The 20,640-nt window shown below is 34.5% G+C and overlaps 1 long non-coding RNA gene and 1 other non-coding gene across 2 annotated transcripts; one reads left to right on the top strand and one right to left on the bottom strand.

Annotated features, from left to right (window-relative positions):
* The first annotated feature begins 3,937 nt into the window (after positions 1-3,937).
* LOC107905422 (uncharacterized) lies at positions 3,938-6,854 on the top strand. Its single transcript, XR_005926713.1, has 2 exons — positions 3,938-4,006; positions 6,650-6,854. It is a non-coding gene; the product is annotated as an uncharacterized lncRNA (long non-coding RNA).
* A 13,287-nt stretch (positions 6,855-20,141) lies between these two features.
* On the bottom strand, positions 20,142-20,248 carry LOC121230004 (small nucleolar RNA R71). Its single transcript, XR_005927956.1, has one exon. It is a non-coding gene; the product is annotated as a small nucleolar RNA R71 (small nucleolar RNA).
* Positions 20,249-20,640: the final 392 nt, after the last annotated feature.

Raw genomic sequence — 20,640 nt, 5'->3', positions numbered from 1 at the left:
TAAGTTTATATGTAAGTAATACATCAATTTTACTTGTATTATGATATTTTATAATAATATTGGAAATATGTTTGTTGATAATTACTTGATTGGTGAAATTGTTGGAAAAGAAAGAGAAATCCCGGTTGAACCTTCGGAAAGATTGAATGATACAAATGGTATGTAGCTAGGTCACATGTATGGTGCTGAGTGCACATCATGCGTACAAGAGAGCGACGAGACATTATAATGTAGCTAGGTCGCATGGGTGATACTATTTGTACACCATGTAGACAAGAGAGCTACGAGATAAACTGGCTAGGTCACATGGGTGGTACTAAGTGTTCACCATGTGTACAAGAGACCGAACTATATAATGGGTGGAGCTATGTGCTGAAACCACCAAGTATCGAGTATTGATCTGAAGTGTTCAACAGGAGACTTACTATGCACTACTTTGTGAATTTTGTGAGGAATAAGTGCAGGAACTTGGTTATGTGAATGATGTGTTCATTAAGTGATTGGGATGTGGTAAGGTTATAAACAAGTAAGTTCGTACGTATTAAGTATTATTATATTGAGCATTTAATGCGTTGGAATCATATAAATGAAATATTTATGAGTATTTTAATGATTAATGATTTATCGACCAAACGAACGGCACTTAGTGTGCGAAGTATTGAGGATGGCACTTAGTGTGCAAGACATCCGAAATGGCACTTAGTGTGCGAAGTATCGAGGATGGCACTTAGTGTGCGAAACATCCGGTATAGCACTTAGCGTGCAAGACATCGATTGTGCAGCGACATTTCGTGTAAGTATGATTTTGTTATGGATCGGTACAGGTATGTACATGTATGTATGAGCTTGTTAATAAGCATTATTATAATTGAGATTTAATGCTGTATAATTGCATTGTTGATGATTATGATTCTACGGAAGTATTTTATGAAAATTTGGCATTGGAAATTCCTGATGAACCTTAGGAATAAATTAGGATACAAAGGGCATGTCATTAAAGTTACATTGATTTGGCTTCCGGCCATGATATTGGCACTTAGTGTGCAATATTCCCGAGTATCCAATTTTTATTCCAAATAGTTCAACGGGTATATCGAAAATATGAATGAGTAGTTTAGCCTTGACAGATTTGAGTTACTGCAGTACTGTAACTTTGAAAATACACTAAAAATAGTGGAAAATGAGTTAGAGGCAGAATAAAATATGGGATTAAATCTTAATGAGTCTATTTTCACATGAAAGAAACAAGGGAAGAAAAAGAATTCTATATTGTGTGATATTTGAATTCTTGTGAAACAGGGTCTGAATGAATTCGAGATCCTTTGCTCTGAATTTAGAAATTCACCAAAAATGTTCAAAACATTATTAAGAGTCATACCTTACATTCATGGATTCCTTATTGACTCTATTTTTAGGGGAAAGAAACGTCATGGTCATTGGAATTCTGTACAAGTAGAAACTCAGTTCGTAGTGCATAGGGGTCAGAGTGGTCATACCCTAAAATAGGGGAGACTTTAACTAATAAAATGTACTAATTGGCCCAACCAAAAATTATAGAAAAAAATTAGTAAGTATAAATATGAGTCTAGTTTTAGGATAAATATACGAGAACATTATTCGAGTCTTGTACTATGAGATAATTGAACTTTAGTACAGAAGGGTCGGAACTGTCAGATAGTGAATCAGGGGTAACTTTGAGGAATAAACTGTACTATTTGGCCTAACCAAAAATTCTTGAAATTTTATGGAAGAAAGGAAAATAAGTCTAGTTTCATATAAAATTAACGGAACTTAATTCAGAGTTTCGTAGCTCCAGATATAAATAATTTAGTGACTATGATTCTGGAAAACAACCTTAGCTGATCTTGTGTAAAAAGATGAAATCATGGGATTAATGATTCTATTTTCTTGAGCATATTCATTGAGGAATGGGATAATATTGTTAATTAAATTGCTTATTATTATTAATATTCCAACTTACTAAGCTTTTAAGCTTCCACCATTTTCCCATTTCTCTTAGTGTTGTTAGGTTGGCTCGAGGTTGGAGATCGTCGGAAGTATCATCACACTATTAGTTTATCAAATTAGAATAATGGTAATTCTTATTTATTGTCAAATAAGTGGCATGTATAGATAATAAGTTATTGATATTAGGTAATATCATGATTTAGCCAAATGTATAGGCTCATTTTGCTTCATTGTATATAGCCATAAGATTTGGCTCATAATGGTTAAAGTTATGTAAACCTATTTTATGTATGCATAGATAAATATCTTGGTGTGGCTAAGTTAAGAACACAAAAAGGGCTTGGAAAATAGCATATGATACACATGGGCTTGAGACACGGCTGTGTGTCTCAACCGTGTGAAAAACACGGCCACCACACGGGTGTGTGGTCTAACCGTGTGAGCAAGTCAGTAGCTAGCTAATTTTTACATGGGGTCTAGACACGGACGTGTGACCCTGCTTTGGTAAAAAAGAAATTACTAAGTGTCTGAAAGATTTCAGTTTATTTCCAAACCAATTTCAATTATTGTTTTGGGCTTCGTAGGCCCTTTTAAGGGACAAATTATATATGTTTGAAAAGTTTAAAATTTGATGAAATTTTATGTCTTAGTTTTAAATGATAACAAGTACTTTAGTCTGGTAATACCTCGTACCCTGTTCTGACGTCAGATACGGGTAAGGGGTGTTACATTTAGTGGTATCAGAGCTATGGTTTAGTCGATTCTCGGACTAACATAGCAAGTGTGAGAGTCTAGTTATACATGCCGCAAATATGTGATAGTGTGATGTCTCTTGACGCTAACGAGGACCATTTTGTTTAAAATGAAGTATTCTCCAACCGAGCTACATCTAACCATTTGATAGCGATATTAAAGTATTTGAATAAAGTGTAGCTATGATGTGTTAAACTCGGAAAGGTATGAATAAGAGTTCGTGATATATGTATATGTGATAATATGTGAGATGGAAGTTTATATAGTGATATATTAATTCATATTTGTTTAGCCTTCATATGCTGTTGCATGCTTGACTAAATTGATTAGTAAATGTGATTAGTAAAGTTATTCAAAATTCATAGAATGTATGAGTGAGTGCATTTTTTTGAAATGAGATAATTGGGAATTTTGTATAAGACAGATATGAATAATAAATTGTTTGAAGTGGATAGTATAATTATAATGACATATGTAGATAATGAAAAATATGTCATATAGATATATGTGAGAATCGAGTTAAAGGCTGTACGACCTCACCCCCTTACTGATGAGGTGGTTATAACGGAAATTCACGAGAATCATGTTGATTAAGTTCCTAAGTGTGGAATCAATTCACATTAATAGAGTTAGAGAAATATCAGAGTTGACTGAATTATCTTGGGATTCAAATTGATGACCGAGTGTTTCTGGAAGTATCGTCTTGAAAACAATTAGTTAGTGATGCTGGAAATTATGAGAAAGATACTAAACCTCACTCCGGTAAGATTTTCGAGGACGAAAATCTCCAAAGGGGGGAGAGTTGTAACAGCCCAAAATTGGGTCTAGTCGGAACAGTGGTTTCGAGACCACAAACCCGACGAGAAAAATTTTATTTTTATTATATTTTTATAGTCTATAAATTTGTGAAAATATTTCGTAAAAAATTTCGTTCGAAAATTTTGACGTTTGGGCACTAAATTTAGTCAAAAGGACTAAATTGTAAAAGGTGCAAAAGTTGAGTTCTTTATATATGAGGTGCCTAATTGTTATGAGTTTTAAATTGAAAGTCCTTATGTGATAATTATTCCTTTAATAAGTTAGTGAATGGATATTTGTTTGGTATTTTTGAAATTTGGTTGAAATAAAAAGGGTAATTTTGTAAATTAATTAAAATAACCTAATAAGACAAAAATGATAAAAGCTATCATTTTTTTTCCATTCTTTCTTCTTCAATCCTGGGAAAGAACCGAAAATGGCAGCCATGGATGAGCTCCATTCGGCCAAGCTTCTATGGCTTATATAGGTACGATATTTGTCCCGTTTTTAATGATTTTCGTATTTTTGAGATCCCCAAAGCTTAAATTTTCTATTTGTACCAATTGATTGAAGAGAAATTAGAGTTTAAAAAATTACCCATTCATGATATGGTTTTGTTTTGATGATTTATAGTAGATAATGAATGTTTGATGTGTTAAATATGAGTTTTATTCAATGAATTTCGGTAAAAATGTCAAAAAGGGGTTAAATTGTAAAAGTTATAAATTGGTCATAAGTGTGTGAATTAGTGAAAATTTGGAGTTTCCATAGAAGAGAAAAATGTTCAGCATGTCTTAAAACTTATAGAAATTGAATAAAAAATTATTTTACGAGCCTAGGGGTAAAAGTGTAATTTTTGAAAAGTTAGGGGGCATAATTGTAAATTTTCCAAATTTTGATATATGAATTGAATTGGTTAATGTGTTGATAAAATGTGTTAAATAAGTGTTATTTGACATGTTAGATCAAGAAAACATGAAATTTTGGATTAAGATCAGGGAAGAACAAAGTTGTGTGCTAAGTCAGAAAAGTTAGCCGTTTCAGCATTTGAGGTAAGTTGGTATGATAATAATACTGCAATAATGTTATTGCCTTGATATTAAATGAGATGTAAGTTTATATGTAAGTAATACATCAATTTTACTTGTATTATGATATTTTATAATAATATTGGAAATATGTTTGTTGATAATTACTTGATTGGTGAAATTGTTGGAAAAGAGAGAGAAATCCCAGTTGAACCTTCGGAAAGATTGAATGATACAAATGGTATGTAGCTAGGTCACATGTATGGTGCTGAGTGCACATCATGCGTACAAGAGAGCGACGAGACATTATAATGTAGCTAGGTCGCATGGGTGATACTATTTGTACACCATGTAGACAAGAGAGCTACGAGATAAACTGGCTAGGTCACATGGGTGGTACTAAGTGTTCACCATGTGTACAAGAGACCGAACTATATAATGGGTGGAGCTATGTGCTGAAACCACCAAGTATCGAGTATTGATCCGAAGTGTTCAACAGGAGACTTACTACGCACTACTTTGTGAATTTTGTGAGGAATAAGTGCAGGAACTTGGTTATGTGAATGATGTGTTCATTAAGTGATTGGGATGTGGTAAGGTTATAAACAAGTAAGTTCGTACGTATTAAGTATTATTATATTGAGCATTTAATGCGTTGGAATCATATAAATGAAATATTTATGAGTATTTTAATGATTAATGATTTATCGACCAAACGAACGGCACTTAGTGTGCGAAGTATTGAGGATGGCACTTAGTGTGCAAGACATCCGAAATGGCACTTAGTGTGTGAAGTATCGAGGATGGCACTTAGTGTGCGAAACATCCGGTATAGCACTTAGCGTGCAAGACATCGATTGTGCAGCGACATTTCGTGTAAGTATGATTTTGTTATGGATCGGTACAGGTATGTACATGTATGTATGAGCTTGTTAATAAGCATTATTATAATTGAGATTTAATGCTGTATAATTGAATTGTTGATGATTATGATTGTACGGAAGTATTTTATGAAAATTTGGCATTGGAAATTCCTGACGAACCTTAGGAATAAATTAGGATACAAAGGGCATGTCATTAAAGTTACATTGATTTGGCTTCCGGCCATGATATTGGCACTTAGTGTGCGAGATTCCCGAGTATCCAATTTTTATTCCAAATAGTTCAACGGGTATATCGAAAATATGAATGAGTAGTTTAGCCTTGACAGATTTGAGTTACTACAGAGTGTAACTTTGAGAATACACTAAAAATAGTGGAAAATAAGTTAGAGGCAGAATAAAATATGGGATTAAATCTTAATGAGTCTATTTTCACATGAAAGAAACAAGGGAAGAAAAAGAATTCTATATTGTGTGATATTTGAATTCTTGTGAAACAGGGTCTGAATGAATTCGAGATCCTCTGCTCTGAATTTAGAAATTCACCAAAAATGTTCAAAACATTATTAAGAGTCATACCTTACATTCATGGATTCCTTATTGAGTCTATTTTTAGGGGAAATAAACGTCATGGTCGTTGGAATTCTGTACAGGTAGAAACTCAGTTCGTAGTGCATAAGGGTCAGAGTGGTCATACCCTAAAATAGGGGAGACTTTAACTAATAAAATGTACTAATTGGCCCAACCAAAAATTATATAAAAAAATTAATAAGTATACATATGAGTCTAGTTTCAAGAGAAATAGACGAGAACATTATTCGAGTCTTGTACTATGAGATAATTGAACTTTAGTACAGAAGGGTCGGAACTGTCAGATAGTGAATCAGGGGTGGCTTTGAGGAAGAAACTGTACCATTTGGCTTTACCAAAATTTCTGGAAATTTTATGGAAGGAAGGAAAATAAGTCTAGTTTCATAGAAAATTAACGGAACTTAATTCGGAGTTTCGTAGCTCCAGATATAAATAATTTAGTGACTATGATTCTGGAAAACAGCCTTAGCTGATCTTGTGTAAAAAGATGAAATCATGTGATTAATGATTCTATTTTCTTGAGCATATTCATTGAGGAATGGGATAATATTGTTAATTAAATTGATTATTATTATTAATATTCCAACTTACTAAGCTTTAAAGCTTCCACCATTTTTCCATTTCTCTTAGTGTTGTCAGGTTGGCTCGGGGTTGGAGATCGTCGGAAGTATCATCACACTATTAGTTTATCAAATTAGAATAATGGTAATTCTTATTTGTTGTCAAATAAGTGGCATGTATAGATAATAAGTTATTGATATTAGGTAATATCATGATTTAGCCAAATGTATAGGCTCATTTTGCTTCATTGTATATAGCCATAAGATTTGGCTCATAATGGTTAATGTTATGTAAACCTATTTTATGTATGCATAGATAAATATCTTGGTGTGGCTAAGTTAAGAACACAAAAAGGGCTTGGAAAATAGCATATGATACACATGGGCTTGAGACACGGCCGTGTGTCTCAGCCGTGTGAAGAACATGGCCACCACACGGGTGTGTGGTCTAGCCGTGTGAGCAAGTCAGTAGCTAGCTAATTTTTACACGGGGTCTAGACACGGACGTGTGACCCTGCTTTGGTAAAAAAAAATATTACTAAGTGTCTGAAAGATTTCGGTTTATTTCCAAACCAATTTCAATGATTGTTTTGGGCCTCATAGGCCCTTTTAAGGGACAAATTATATATGTTTGAAAAGTCTAAAATTTGATGAAATTTTATGTCTTAGTTTTAAATGATTACAAGTACTTAAGTCCGGTAATACCTCGTACCCTGTTCCGGCGTCAAATACGGGTAAGGGGTGTTACAGATTAAGTCTGATATGACACATGAGGAAGAACCGATTCTTATCCTAACTCGCAAGGTAAAAGAATTGCGAAATAAGAAAATTCCCTTAGTTTAAGTATTTTGGCATAAACATGGAGTTGAGGAAACGGTGTGGGAACAAGAGGATATAATGGAAGAGCGTTATTCGAACCTATATCGATAAGATTTTCGGGATGAAAATACCTAAGGGGGAGAGAGTTGTAACAGCCTGATTTAGACCCTAATCAGAACGGTGATTTTTGGGACCACTAATCCGAGTCAAAAAAATATTTTAAAATTATTTTCTGTGTTTATTATGTGTGAATTCATATATGTGAAATTTTCGTGATTTAATTTTATTGTTTGGGTGTCCGATTAAATAAAAAGACTTAATCACGTAAAAAGAAAATTTGATGGTTTATAGTATAAGGGCTGAATTGTTAGTGACTTTTTAAATTGAAGTATTTAAGTTGTAATTAGCCATTTGATTACCATATGGTTTTATAATATTTTATTAAAGATATATATATGTGTGTGTGTAAATTAAATATTATTTTATATTAAGGTATAATATATATTATAAGGCATAAACGTGAAAGCCATATCATGTGCATTAGCTTATTGTTTCGATGGTAAAGGATATATATGTTATATGATTTTATTATTATTTCAGTAAGGGCATATGTGAAAACTAAAAATTATAAGTTTTATAATATAAAATATATTATAAAGTAAAATATGAGTGAGCATATGTTTTATTTCACCTATGTAGAAACAAAAGAAAAGAAAAAGAAATAAGGGAAGCTTAGGTTCGGCCAACTCCCAAGCTCAAATCCAAGGTTCGTTCTTTGTCTGTTTTCGATAATTTTTACGTTTTTGAGATCGTTGCTTCGAGTACTTCAAAACCCATGCTTAAATTTTAAATTTTGATGAATATTTTGAGTTATGCAATTGATGGAAGCTTGTGATTTTTATGGTTTGATTGTGAAATATGAAAGATAGATGTTGGGTTAACATATTTTGTAGTGGAAGTTTTGATGGTTTTGAGTAATTAGGGCTTAATTGCAAAAATAAAAATTTGAGGGACTAAAATATGAAATTGATAAAATATATGGACTTGTATGGGTATGGGTAAAGTTCGGCCCAACATGGGTATATTGAAATTTTGTATATTTTGTGTTTTGTGTAATAGGGACTAAATTGTAAAAAGTGTAAATGTCAGGGGTAAAATGGTAATTTTCCCATTTATGTGTTTTTAGACTAAATTGAATGAAAATATGTTTGAATAAACTTAATTTGAATATGTTTAGATCATGAATCAAAGAAATCAGATTTAGATCGGGGGAGAACGAAAGTTGTCGACTTGCTGTTCTGTTCCGTTTTACATTGTCTGAGGTAAGTTTATAAACAAATAGACGTTGTATATTTTAATTATATGTGAATTATATATGCTGAAATGGAATAAGTATATATATGTATAAATTAGCCGAATGTGTACAAGCTTGACAGCTATGTTTATGAATTCGTCTCGACCGAATTACAATGTTTGAGAATCAGGGGTATTTTGGTAATTTTACAAGCCAGGGGTATTTTGGTAATTTTCCAAACTAGGGGTATTTTAGTAATTTTACAAACTAGAGTTATTTTAGTAATTTTACAAACTAGGGGTATTTTGGTAATTTTACTGATCGAGGGTATTTTGGAAATTTTGCAAGCTAAGGGTATTTCGATAATTCTATAAATCGAGGGTAAAACGGTAATTCTATAAATCGAGGGTACTTTGGTAATTTTACAAATTGAGGGCATTTTAGTAATTTGGTAAACTAAAGTATTCTAAACAGGGATAACAATACGAATGGGCCTAAAGCCTATTCTTGGCCCAAATGGGCCACACACTCGTGTGGCCCTTTTAGCCCAAATCTAGCCACAAATATGAGATTCACCTAGTCCAGTTCAATATTTACTACAAAATCAAAAAACTTATCCAGTTGGGCCTGTAGGCCTATTGGGCCCACATGACCCCTTTCGGTCCATCGCGGCTCGAAATAGCCATCCTACAGCTAGAGTAGCGAGAAAATACACACCTGATAGGAGACTGGAGTTAATCCGCGCTCCAAGCACTCTTAGCCGACGCCCAACCCAAACAAAAATGCCATAAAGCGAAAGGGATCAGCCAAGAAAGGTACCTTTACTCTCCTCATGCTTCTCTCTATTTAAAGCCAGCTTCGCATCCATTCTTATGTTAGCTTCCCGATGTGGGATTACTCCCAACCAATGGGAAAATTCCTCATTCTTATGATCACTTCAACCACAGAGTTTCAGTCCAACTCCACCCCCTACGCCGCTCAAATAGCAAAATAAATACTCCATTGCGCATCCCAAGACTTGAACCTTAGACCACACAGGTGCACAACACGCCACCTTGCCACTCCACCACAGGCTCTTTCTGTGTTAAAAACGTCCATAATTAACTTTAAGACATATGTGCCAGCGTCAAGATTCACTTAAGAGAAAAACTAAAATGAATTGTAAGAGCCAAGACTTGAACCCAGGCTCCCTTGCAACCTTAATGACGCCACAACCACTAGACTACATGCTTCCTTGTGTCATTTATTTAACAAAATAATTTAAAAGGCCCTCATCCAAGCATCCAGGTTTTTTTTCACTTAACACCAAAATTTTTGCTAAAGCCCAGGTTTGAACCCAAGATTTCTCCAACAGTTCTTAGAGCCATTAACCACCAAAGCAGACATTTAATTGTGTCATTTCATTGCACAATTAAATACCTATATATAACCTCCTTACGGACCCACACTCAAGGCTCAATACTTCTAGGCCCAAATTCGGGGTGTTACAATTCTACCCCTCAAAGAAATTTCATCCTCGAAATTTCCCACTCTCAGACTACACCACCACACCTCCACGTGTGCACTCTGATACTAATAATACTAATATACACCCAAAACATTTATCCATCGGAGCGGATAGATTTCACAGGCAAACAATTTCTATATTTCCAGAACACACACCAAATAAATACTAAATCTAAATTCAAGCGTTACAGTTTACTCTGACTAGAGAGTTTCAGTATAGTGCTACTATCTATAGTAGTTTCTCAATATAGCACTTCAATCTATAACAGTAAATAGAGTTAGAGAACTCACAGATTTGGTGCCGGAGACTCAATGTGCCACACTTCCAATAACATCTTTTCGGAAACAAGTCAAGTTTTGTTGATAAATTTCAAAAAAAATTTTAGAAAAACCCCAATTTCAGAAAAAGAAAAAAATAACAATAATTTTCTGCTACCCATACCACAGTCGATTTTTGTAACCTGGCTCTGATACCATTAAATGTAACGCCCCAAACTCGGTCTAAACGTTATGGTCGAATCTGGTGCGTCACATCAAACCATTTTTCAAATTTGATCTTTCCGGTGAAAATCCATTACTGAATCTAAATTCCTTTATTATTATTAAACTAAAGTTCTCATCAAAATGTTTACCAATTTGTTTGCCTTTGGTATATTACCTCATTTAAAATCGCGGGAGCATTTTGAAAACTTTGTTGTTGGAAGCTCGTGTTCCTTAAAAAAATCATGCCATTTTGAAATCTCGAGTTTTCCTAGACTAGCAGTTTAGTATAAGAAATCACAATCCAAATTAAAACTTAAAACCCACCTACGGCCTTATTACATAATTTAAAAACCCAAAACGAAATCTAATTGCAATTAAAAGAAATAGAAACAGTAGTGTGGCCATCTCCGAGTCCCTCGCAGCTCTAAACCATCTAAGCTTAGGGATTACCTGCACAGTTAAAAACAGGGTGAGTTTACGAAAACTCAGTGTGTAATCCCAATAATAAACAAACTATGAATAACACGGTACCAGTACAATCTGGGCCAAAGCCCTATTCAGTCTCAACATTTACTGGGCCGAAGCCTTTCGTTTAACGGTTACTGGGCCGGAGCCTTTTCATAAATCAAATCACTGGGCCAAAGCCTTTAATGTAAACGATATAGCCCATAGGCCCATTACAATATCACATGAAATACCAATGAATGTATGCAAGCCCATTTGGGGAGACTACTCAACCCACCATCCGCTACTCTCCACCCGTACCAACCAAGCTCTCCATGTGGGGAATAACTCAACCCACCCAACCAAACTCTCCACTAGCAGCATAGCTGCTTTATCATATAACTGGAGGCCTAGCCTCTTTTAATAACTGGGGCAAATCCCTTTTTGATAAACTGGGGCAAAGCCCTTTTCGGTAAACTGGGGCATAACCCTTTTAGCACTTCCTCCATTTATAAAACCCAACACATGCAACATGTCATGTATGCAGAATGTCATGCCCATATTTGAATCAAACAATCACAGTCAAGTCATTCATATCACCAACATATATTCACAATTAAACCCGTCAACCACACAGTCCAAGTCAGTCACTTGCCCACAAGGGCAAAACAGTCATTTAACACCCTAGGGGTAAAATGGTAATTTTACCCCACAAGGGTATCTCGGTAATTCTACCCTACAGGGGTATTTTGGTGATTCTACCCTACAGGGGTATTTCAGTAATTCTACCTTACAGGGGTATTTCGGTAATTCTATCCTACAGGGGCATTTCGATAATTCTACCCTACAAGGGTATTTCGATATTTTACAAATTGAGAGTATTTTGATAATTTCACGAATCAGGGGTATTTTGGTAATTTTACAAGCCAGGGGTATTTTGGTAATTTTACAAACTAGGGGTATTTTGGTAATTTTACAAACCAGGGGTATTTTAGTAATTTTACAAACTAGGGGTATTTTGGTAATTTTATTGATCGAGGGTATTTTGGAAATTTTGCAAACTAAGGGTATTTCGATAATTCTATAAATTGAGGGTAAAACGGTAATTCTGTAAATTGAGGTAAAACGGTAATTCTGTAAATCGAGGGTACTTTGGTAATTTTACAAATTGAAGGCATTTTAGTAATTTGGAAAACTAAATATTCTAAACAGGGATAACAATACGAATGGGCCTAAAGCCTATTCTCGGTCCAAATGGGCCACACGCTCATGTGGCCCTTTTAGCCCAAATCTAGCCACAAATATGAGACTCACCTAGCCTAGTCCAATATTTACTACACAATCAAAAAACTTATCCAATTGGGCTCGTAGGCCCATTGGGCCCACATGACCCCTTTCGGCCCATCGCAGCTAGAATTAGCCATCCTACAGCTAGAGTAGCGAGAAAATACACCCCTGATAGGAGACTGGAGTTAATCCGCGCTCCAAGCACTCTTAGCCGATGCCCAACCCAAACGAGTACGCCACAAAGCGAAAGGGATCAGCCAAGAAAGGTACCTTTACTCTCTTCGTGCTTCTCTCTATTTAAAGCCAGCTCGCATCCATTCTTATGTTAGCTTCCCGATGTGGGATTACTCCTAACCAATAGGAAAATTCCTCATTCTTATGATCACTTCAACCACAGAGTTTCAGTCCAACTCCACCTCCTACGCCGCTTAAATAGCAAAATAAATACTCCATTGCACATCCCAAGACTTGAACCTTAGACCTCACAGTTGCGCAACATGCCACCTTGCCACTCCACCACAGGCTTTTTCTGTGTTAAAAATGTCCATAATTAACTTTAAGGCATATGTGCCAGCGTCAAGATTCACTTAAGAGAAAAACCAAAATGAATTGTAAGAGCCAAGACTTGAACCCAGGCTCCCTTGCAACCTTAATGACGGCACAACCACTAGACTACATGCTTCCTTGTGTCATTTATTTAACATAATAATTTAAAAGGCCCTCATCCAAGCATCCAGGTTTTTTTTCACTTAATACCAAAATTTTTGCTAAAGCCCAGGTTTGAACCCAAGATTTCTCCAACAGTTCTTAGAGCCATTAACCACCAAAGCAGACATTTAATTGTGTCATTTCATTGCACAATTAAATACCTATATATAACCTCCTTACGGACCCACACTCAAGGCTCAATACTTCTAGGCCCAAATTCGGGGTGTTACACCTTGGCATCAATATGTGACTCCGATATATGTGTGTGAGTAAGACCCTGTCTGGGACAGTGGCATCAATTTGTGGGTACATATAAGACCACGTTTGGGACACTGGCATTGTACGATATATGTGATTATCCGAGTGTCCTATCCGATTCCGAATGATTCATCGGGAAAAGATAAGTTGTGATCAAACTTGTAAGACGAGCTTAATGAACAGGTATGAGCTAGTTGATTTCCTATTTGAAAATAAGGTAAATTGGTCATTGGATATGTGATACAAATTATATAAGTTGCTAATGTGAATATATGTACATTGGTGAAGTATATTCGACCATATGTGATGTGTATGCATGTGATATTATATTTTGGTTCACGATTATACGTATATGAGCGAAAATTAATGTATTCTGTTAAATGTGGATTTGATGTATAGTATATGCTTGATAAATTTATTTTACGATCGTGGAAATGTACATGAAAATTGAAAACATGATTTGATTTTGTTGTAAGGAATTGAATTAGTTGGTTGTCTACTTAAAACAAGGTAAGTTTGTGACTTGAAACTTGTTTAAAACTATGTGTGATACAAATAAGGATTTCATGTGAACTTGGTAAGAACATTCGGCCTTTGATATTTAGATATATGTAAATATGATTATGCATATTGTATTCGGATAAATAAAAAGTATATGTACTTCACGTTTTATTATGATTCTCAAGCTTATTTATATGAACATATGTATAAATGGTTATATATTGACTTATTAGCTTTGAAAGTTGAATGACATTGGTTAATTTTTTTCATGTGGGTATTTGGCCTTGTGAATGTTATGGAATAAGTTTCAATTATGCACATATGTGATTATTGAATAATCGGCCATTTATCTAATATATGTACATGTAATTATTTTGTGATATGTGAGCTTATGTAATTGCGCGTATGTGAAGTAAATTTATATGGACTGTTTGACTTTGAAAGTTAAATGATAATAGGTTAATTTGGCTATATGAGTATTCAGCCAAGGTGACGTTAATAAATGAATATGTATACATATATGAATATGTATTTAAAATATGAGCTTATAAGTTTTGGGATCTAAATGTGTTATGATAATACAGTTTGATTAGTTTAATTAAGCTGATAATTTTATTGAGTTGTTTATTTGCTTATGACTTAGTAAGTTATGATAGCTTACTCTGTGTTTCCATATTTACTCGTTTTTATAGATTTTTTATTCAAGTTACGAATCAGAGAATCATCAGAGGAGCATATCACGCTATCGACTGTCTTCGGTATTTTATAAATTGTGTTTTGGAACTATGGCATGTATAGGCTAGCGTATGTTTTGGATAGGTTGGAAGTTATGTAAATGAGCCATGCGAAAATGGCTTAAATTTCCTTACTTAAATATGACTTTGTTTGGTTGTGGCTTAAGTCCATTTTGATTATTATGTTATAAATTTGGGATGGATAGTTTTTGTGATATCTATATTGTACGTTGAAGTAGTTGATCATTGGGTTGTGCATATAGTTGATTTGGTTATAGGTTATGTATAGGTAAAAAAAATATGTATATGTGAGAAAACAGGGTTCCTATAATTTCTTAGTGTTATTATATGAATGGAATTTATAAAATACTTGGCTATGCTTCGGAGTGGTTAAGGTCGATGTTAGTACATGTGCTATAAGCTATGTTTAGTACTTGGGAAATGGTATACTAATTTTGGCTCAGTACCGAAGTGAAACAATTAAGTTAAATATGCATGTATTTGAGTGAATTTTAAATGCTTAATTTTGGTAAGGATAGCTATATAATGTTTTGACCAAATAGTTACAAGTTGGATATGTTATTTGGATTTATTAGTTTAGGTTACTTTGTGGTTCGGCAATTGCAAAGAAAATAGGATATAAAATATGTTTTAAAATGTATTCGGTTATGCTTATAATAATTTAACTTGATATTTAGCTATTGCTATAGCAATGTATGGATTCAATAAAGGTACTTAGATACAGTCATTATTAGTCAAACTAAAAGTGCTTAAGTTGGAGTAGTTCCTTAAGACACTTTGTAAACCAAAATATAACATAGGTGTATGTCTTGTGCATATATGATGTATGCTTGAATGACTCTTATTTAATAAAAAAAAAACAAATGCAATTACTTGTGAACTTGTATGTTCAAATTATATTACAGTCACAAGGCTTAGTAACTTTAAATTGTTGGCCTAAAACGTGCATAAATAATTTACGACATTTGGTATCTTGTTTTATTTCTATAAGTGTTCAAATGCTATTTAAGTTTTGAGTACATGATTTGATTAATGTATTGATTAAATAATTATGACTTGAGTCTCAAGACATGTGCATTGACTTGTAAGTGTGACGTATGTTTAATATGGATTTAGTCGAATTTCAACATATGACTTGTGTAATTAAAGTGACTTATATTTTATGTAACTTAAGAGAATAATCATATGTTGCACGTATGTATACAAGCACTCGAATGTAACTTAAGAGAATGTGTAAATTTATGAAAGATGTGTCTTTTTCGGTAATGCTTCGTAACCCCAAATTCAGCAACGGATACGGGTTAAAGGTGTTACATTTTTCTTTTGCAATTTTGCTAAAGAATGTTCATGGATGCACAGAGGTGGAAGAAGGTGGTGCTTGGCGAGCCATTTGAGAGAAAATATTAACTATAAAATGAAAAAGGTGAGACCTTTAAACAGAGAAGGGTGAAGAAGATGAAACAGAAACTAAGTTAGAAAAGAACAAAATCGACTAGGGAAAAATGTGAAAGAAAATATAGCAGTGACGTGGGGAATAAGATTAACCTGAAATTGTGCCCTAAAAAAATTAAGTGGAAAAAGAAAAATAATAGAAAAATTTATTAAACTAAAATTAACTAAAATATTAAATGGGCTGATTTCTACAAACCTAGGTCGTAATGTGCCTGCAACAAAAGAAAATAAAAGTTAAGTAAACTTATTGAATAAACTAAGCAAAGAAAGTAAAAAGAATGTAAATGAATAAAACAATGCAGGGGAGAAATATTAAGAAGTTCCAAAAGTGATGGAATTTTTATCTCAAATGGCGAACGTAAAACCAAACAATGTAGGGGAGCTCCAAAGTAATACTTTAATCGTTGGCCATTTAACTTTGAAAGTAGAACTAGTCTTGTCATCTTTGACTTCGACAGCTCTATGCACTATCTCGAATGGGCTAGACCAACGAGATTTTAATTCACCAGGAAACAATTTAAGCCTAGAATTAAATAACAAGACTTGCTGTCCAGGTGCAAATTGCCATGGAAAGTTTTTTTGGTCATGCCATCGTTTGGTCTTTTCTTTGTACGACTTGGAATTCTCATAAGCTTGTTCTCTAAATTTTTCCATCTCATTCAACTCCAATGTATTATGTCCATGTTCAACTGGAAAATGAGAGGGCTTCCCATAAATAAGCTTGAAAGGTAACATCCCCAAGGGTGTCTTGAATGCAGTTCGATATGCCCACAAAGCTTCATCAAATCTAGATGACCAAACTTTGTGGGTGAGATTGACTACCTTCTCTAGAATTTGTTTAGTATCTCTATTAGAGACTTTTGTTTGTCTATTTATCTTGGGATGGTTTGACGTGGCAATTTTTTGTTTAACTCCATACCTGTTTAGAGCATTAGCAACTAATTTGCAATCAAAATGTGAACTTTCATCGCTAATTAGAGCACTAGGGGTACCAAACCTGGAAAAAATATTCGTATGTAGAAATTTCGGTACCAAATTGACATCATTTGTTAGTAAAGTAATGCCTCAACCCACTTGGAGACATAATCAACAGCAACAAGAATGTATACATTGCCCCAAAAAGGTGGAAGTAGACTCATAAAATCAATTTCCCATATGTCAAAATAGTTTCACTTCCAAAATAGTTTGCAAGGGCATTTCATACATTCTCGATAGATTTCCAGTTCTTTGACAGCGATTGCAAGCTTGAAAAAATTCATAAGCATCTTTAAACATGTTTGGCCAATAAAACCAGATTGAAGAAATTTTGTAGCAGTCCTCATGCCCCCAAAGCATCCTCCATACGATGCTAAATGACAATAATATAAAATACTTTGAATTTTATCATCTGGAACAAACTTCCAAATTATTTGGTCTAGACAATGTTTGAATAAAAATGGCTTATCCCAATAATACTGCTTGGCATCATGGATAAATTTCCTTCGTCTTAGATTGGTAAGCTCAGGTGGCAGCAGTCCACTAACCTAAAAGTTTACTATATCGGTATACTATGGTAATGCCATGGCAACTAATAGTTGCTCATCTTGGAAATCATCATGAATGCATTGAATATTACCGTCTTCATTTCCTACTTCAATTCAAGACAAGTGATTACAACTTGATTTTTTGTGCCTTTCCTATCTCTAATTTTGAGATTGAATTCCTATAGTAGTAGTATCCATCAAATTTGTAACACCCTAACCCATATTTGTTACGTGAAATTGGGTTACAGAGCATTACTGTATAAACATAACTTCAAAACATACTTCTCATACATCAACATAAGCATAGTATAAATCATTCAATATCATGCCTATCCTCCCTTATTCAAGCCTTCGAGGCCTTAAAAACACCTTAGAAACAATTCGGGACTAAATCAGAAACATTTGGAACATTTAAGAAAAATTTGGAAAATTTAAACTGTAGTGGTCACACAGCCATGTGGCCAGGCCATGTGACTCACACCGTTGAGAAACACACAGATAAACCGTAATTTATACATATTTTTACCCCATGCTTAACGCATTTTATGGATGATTTGCCATTAGAATTGGTGAATTCGATGCTCCTAATGCTTTAATTTCATGTTTTATACTTATGAGAGCATAGGAGAGCAAAATGAACGAGAAACGGGCCAAAAACAGAGAAAATGGGCCAAAGTATGAAATCAACACGGCCTGGACCTCCTCACACGGGCAAACCACACGGCCGTGTCAATTTGGCAGGCTCGAGCATGGCCTGAAGTAATCGTACACGGGCGTGTCCCTACTGAGCCCAAGTTGCGTCCAATTCGGAAAAGGCTAATTTTGAGGGCTTTTAGGCATTCCAAAGCCTATAAATACACCCTAGAGGAGGAAGAAAGGACACACAGAATAGGGGGTAAGGAATTACTCCATGGAAGCCGATTGATCCATCTCAGAAGCTAGACTCACCATCAAGACTGAAGATCTCTCCTCAATTTCCCTTCTGGAGTTTTGGGTTTTCTTTATGTTTTGTATTCTTTATTATTCTGAGATGTTTTCTTATTTAGTTATGAACTAAAACCCCTAAATACCTAAGGGGAATGAAACCTAAGACGAATCTTGTTATTATTTTCTGAATTGTATGATAAATATTTAACTTGTTCTTAATTATGTGTTCTTAATTCTTGTTTTGATATCCCAGGATACTGATTCAAGATAAGCTCCTATTTAGAGGAGGAATAGACCTTGTCTAAGAGTACATTTGTCATAATTAAGCGGAGTTGTTTGCGCACCTAGATATAGGGTGACAAGATTTTGCCAGATTAGGGTGAAACCTAATAAGGGGATCCATAGATTGAGTTAATGCAACCCTAGGGTGTTAATTAGAGAAAAGTCTCAATTATTCAATCTAGGGATTAGACGTTATTAGTCTTGAATAGGGATAATAACATAACTTAGGGATCTCTACGGAATAAGTTGAATGAATAAATCATCCGATTCGGAGCCAAAATAACAAGTAAAGTCTAGGTGGATTTTTCCTTAGGTATTGTCTTAAGTCAATTGATTTTCCCCAAAAGCAATTCCCCAATTCTATTCTCTGTGAATTCTTGGTTTAGATATTTAGTTAGTTAAAACAAAAACCTTTTATTCTTAGGCTAGATAATAAAAAGACTATCATTACTAGTATTTTTAGTTCCTTTGGGTTCAACAATCCTGTCTTGCTAAAACTATACTACTGTTCGATAGGTACACTTGCCTACATCACAATAATAGTTAGTTTCAAGAACTATCAATTATAAATATTTAAAACCTATCACGAAATCACGCAATCAAGTTTTTAGCGCCGTTGCCAGGGAACTAAGATATTAGGAATGCTCAATTTTTATTACTTTAGCCATTTATTTTTCTTGCAATTTAATTTAATTTTTATTATTTATTGATTAATTTACTTTTTCTTTCTCTTGGCAGGTTTTTATAGTTTATGACTAGAATAAACCCATCAGGACCACTACTTTTTGACGAAGAAATCTATCGCACAGTTCACAGAAACTAAAGAGAAATAAGGTGAAGCTTAAGATACACAGAGAACGAGCAAGAGGACAATACTCAACCCCCAACTGACGAGATGGCTCAAAACCAAAACAATCAGCTACCTCATGCAATTGCGCTAATCAAAATTCTGCTCCACGTACTATATATGATAATGCTAAACCTTCTTTAACAAGCACTGAATTGAGCATAGTTAGACCTGCTGTAGCCGCAAATATTTTTTAACTGAAACCTAACACTATTCAAATGATACAGCAATTTGTTCAGTTTGATGGTTTGCAGGATGAGGATCCCAATGCTCACTTAGCAAACTTCTTGGAATTATGTGATACATTTAAAATTAATGGCGTTTCTGATGATGCTATACGTTTTTGGTTGTTTCCCTTTTCATTGAGGAACAAAGCTAAACAGTGGTTGAACTCGTTACCACGAGGATCAATCACTACTTGGGAACAAATGACCGAAAAATTTCTATTAAAATATTTTTTCTCGGCTAAAATGTCTAAATTACGTAATGATATCTCTTCGTTTGTGCAGATGGACTTAGAAACTATTTACGACGCATGGGAGAGATACAAAGACTTGCTAAGAAGGTGCCCTCACCATGGGTTACCGCTTTGCCTACAGTTCAAACGTTCCATAATGGCCTGAATCCTTTGACTCGACAGATGGTTGATGCAGCTGCTGGAGGAACCATCAAAAATAAAACACCTGCAGATGCTTATGAGTTTATAGAAGAGATGTCGCTGAATAACTATTAGTGGCAAGTCATGAGGACAAAACCAACGAAAATAGCCGGTGTTTATAATGTCAATTCGGTCACCATGCTCTCTAATCAGGTATAACTCTTGAATAAGAAAATTGATGGTTTTCTTAGTTCTTCACAGGTTCACCCAGTAATACAGTGCGAAGCAAGTGGAGGTGAAACAAGCCATTCAGAATACCAACCTTATGGCCACAACATGGATAGCGAGCAATTAAATTACATGGGTAATAATCCTCG

The sequence above is a fragment of the Gossypium hirsutum genome, chromosome A05 (assembly GCF_007990345.1).
Source record: "Gossypium hirsutum isolate 1008001.06 chromosome A05, Gossypium_hirsutum_v2.1, whole genome shotgun sequence".
In the NCBI taxonomy this organism is placed as follows: Eukaryota; Viridiplantae; Streptophyta; class Magnoliopsida; order Malvales; family Malvaceae; genus Gossypium; species Gossypium hirsutum.
The sequence above is the reverse complement of the archived record's forward strand: the minus strand, read 5'-3'. Positions and strand labels throughout refer to the sequence as shown.